General features: G+C 59.8%; 1 pseudogene; it reads left to right on the top strand.

Annotated features, from left to right (window-relative positions):
* Positions 1-446: 446 nt before the first annotated feature.
* Positions 447-3,225, top strand: part of LOC126989498 (large subunit ribosomal RNA) — a 6,643-nt pseudogene continuing 3,864 nt past the window's right edge.

Genomic DNA, 3,225 nt, shown 5'->3' with positions numbered 1-3,225 from the left:
CGTCTCTGACGGACGCGTACGTCGGTGACACGGAGCTTATGGACACAGCAGCGGGGAGGAGGAGAAGGAGATGGTCTCTCGGGGCTGCCTCCTACTCCGCCGCCTCGTCTGCTGTTGTCGTCGCTTTCCGTGTCCTGTCTCGTTTCGGAACCCCAACCTGTGCCGCTATGAGTCGGACGGGCTAAGGTGGCTCTGCTTCGCGTGATAGGCAGGAGAAGGCGACCGGGCCGGTTATTTACTCGACTAACCCGGATCACCCTACCTCTCCTTGCTGCGAGCAGACGCAAACAACAACAACAACACGTCCCGCGTGTCGTCGTCTGTGTGCACCACCACCGCCGACTGGCAGCCATTATTTAAAGGAAGGGACCGACGAGCTGGAGAGCGAGGCAACTCCTCTCCTCCCGCCAGCACCAAGGATCTTCTTCTTGCTGCTGCTCCAATGTCGACCTCGTGTTAGGGTAGAGTACCCGCCAAATTTAAGCATATTAATAAGCGGAGGAAAAGAAACCAACAGGGATTCCCTTAGTAAGGGCGACTGAACCGGGAAAAGCCCAGCGCATAACCTGGCGTCGTGACCCGGCGCCAGGGGTGTTGCGTTTCGGAGGGTCCGGCACGCAGTCTCTCACCGCCTAAGTTATGCTTGAAAGCGGCCACTACCCATGGAGGGTGACAGGCCCGTGTGGCGGAGCCCGCGAGGGTACGCGAGAGATTGTCGGAAAGGGCCTCTCTGTAGAGTCGGGTTGCTTGAGAATGCAGCCCTAAGCAGGTGGTAAACTCCATCTAAGGCTAAATATGACCACGAGACCGATAGCGAACAAGTACCGTGAGGGAAAGTTGAAAAGAACTTTGAAGAGAGAGTTCAAGAGTACGTGAAACCGTTAAGAGCCAAACGGGTGGGACCTCGAAGGTCGAACCGAGGGGATTCAGCTCGTCGGCCAAAGCTGGCTGGGCGGCGGGATTCGCTTATGCGACCCAGGAACCCTTGGGCGTGCCCACGTCCGAGCCGGCGCCGGCGGGCGTATTTCCCCTCGTGATGTAGGTCGCCGCGACCCGTTGCTGGGGACGTCGAAGGCCCAGGCGGATTGGTACCCCGACGTCTGCGTTTACGCGGTCGAAGGGGGAAACCTCTGGTGTCCTGGCTGCCCTGCGACGGTCGTGTAGCAGAGGGGCAAACCCTCTCGCGGCGTGCAAAAGGTCGGTGACCCACCCGACCCGTCTTGAAACACGGACCAAGGAGTCTAACATGTGTGCGAGTCATTGGGCGCACTAAACCCAGAGGCGTAATGAAAGTGAAAGGGGGGCGTCCCGGGGTCTTCGGGCCTCGGTCGGCGTCCTCCGGGCCGATCCCCGACCGGCCGCTGCCGCCGAGTTTCCCATCCCAAAGCGGGGTCGAGGGGGGTGCGCGGGGTGAGTCCCTTTCCCCCGTCGCTTACCTCCGGCCTCGCGGGTGCTCGGTGCGCACGGTGGTCCGTCTCCTTCGCGGGAGGCGCTTGTACGCAGGGGGGCGCAGGCCCGGGACTTGCCATTCGACGCCGTCGTGCAAATCTGTTGTTGGCCTCGCCGGCGTTGCTTGGGCTCTCGGTTGGCGCGCCGCGCGTCAGGCGGGCTTCGGGTGGGGGTTTCGGCTCTCATCCGGGTTCGTCCCGCGCGGTTTTGCCTTCCGATCCTGCTCTGTCCGGAGTGGCCTAGCACGCGTGCTGTCGGCAAGTACCATGAGCAGACATGTTGGGACCCGAAAGATGGTGAACTATGCCTGGCCAGGATGAAGCCAGAGGAAACTCTGGTGGAGGTCCGTAGCAATTCTGACGTGCAAATCGATTGTCAGAGCTGGGTATAGGGGCGAAAGACTAATCGAACCATCTAGTAGCTGGTTCCCTCCGAAGTTTCCCTCAGGATAGCTGGTACTCGCGGAAACGGAGGAGTTTCATCCGGTAAAGCGAATGATTAGAGGTCTTGGGGACGAAACGTCCTCAACCTATTCTCAAACTTTAAATGGGTGAGATGCCGAGCTTGCTTGAACGCTGAAGCTTCGGCGACTAATCCGAGTATCTAGTGGGCCAATTTTGGTAAGCAGAACTGGCGCTGTGGGATGAACCAAACGTCGAGTTAAGGGGCCTAAACGAATGCTCATCTAGACCCCATCGAAAGGCGTTGGTTGCTATAGACAGCAGGACGGTGGCCATGGAAGTTGGAATCCGCTAAGGAGTGTGTAACAACTCACCTGCCGAAGCAACTAGCCCTTAAAATGGTATGGCGCTCAAGCATTCTCCCGATACTCGACCGCCGGTGGCACTAAAGGCCAAGCTCCCCTCTTCACCGGGGGGAGCCCAGGTCTCCAAGCCCCGGCGAGTAGGAGGGTCGCAGGGGTGAGCGCTGAAGGGATCCGGCGCGAGCCGGCCTGGAGCCGCCCCTGGTGCAGATCTTGGTGGTAGTAGCAAATAGTCGAGAGAGACTTCCCTTGAAGGCCGATGTGGAGAAGGGTTCCATGTGAACATCAGTTGGACATGGGTTAGTCGCTCCTAAGCCCAAGGCTAAAGCCTTATCCCACGCTAGAGGCAACGGCCAAGCGAGTTGTCGTCACTGTCGTGGCGGCTCATCCGTGAGAGATTCTTCTCAGTTGCCGATGGGAATTCGTGGCGAAAGGGAATACGGTACTTATTCCGTAACCAGGCCTGGATGCCAACCGGGGCTAGGTTCCTTCTTGGGCCGGCCCTTGGTGCAGGAACCCGGTAACGGGAACCAACTCGCGTCCATCGGCGGTGGTCCGGGGAAGAGTTTTCTTTTCTGTTTAAGGCGCCGTGACCCTAGAAGCCACTCGCAGAGCGAAAGGGTGTTGGTAACACGGTCTGCCGTAGAGCGCCGCGGTTCTTGCGGCGTCCCGAGTACCACTGCCGGTCCGTGAAACATGCGAGGCAGGTAACTGCATGGGGCGAAGCGGGGGGGTCTGCTGCTGCTGCCCGCTGCCGGGCGTCGTTCTGCGGCGTCACGGCGCGGCGCACGTACGCACGCGGCCTCCGCGATGCACCCCAGTTTCGGGCCTGTGCGTACCCATATCCGCAGCCGGTCTCCAAGGTAAGAAGCCTCTGGTCGATAGACTAATGTAGGTAAGGGAAGTCGGCAAATTAGATCCGTAACTTCGGGATAAGGATTGGCTCTGAGGATCGGGCCAGTCGGGCCTGTGCGGGAAGCGGGCCTGGGTTCGGGCGCTGGACTGGGCTCAGA

Source organism: Eriocheir sinensis, unplaced genomic scaffold (genome assembly GCF_024679095.1).
Source record: "Eriocheir sinensis breed Jianghai 21 unplaced genomic scaffold, ASM2467909v1 Scaffold1198, whole genome shotgun sequence".
In the NCBI taxonomy this organism is placed as follows: Eukaryota; Metazoa; Arthropoda; class Malacostraca; order Decapoda; family Varunidae; genus Eriocheir; species Eriocheir sinensis.
This window is presented reverse-complemented; position numbering and strand designations above follow the sequence as displayed.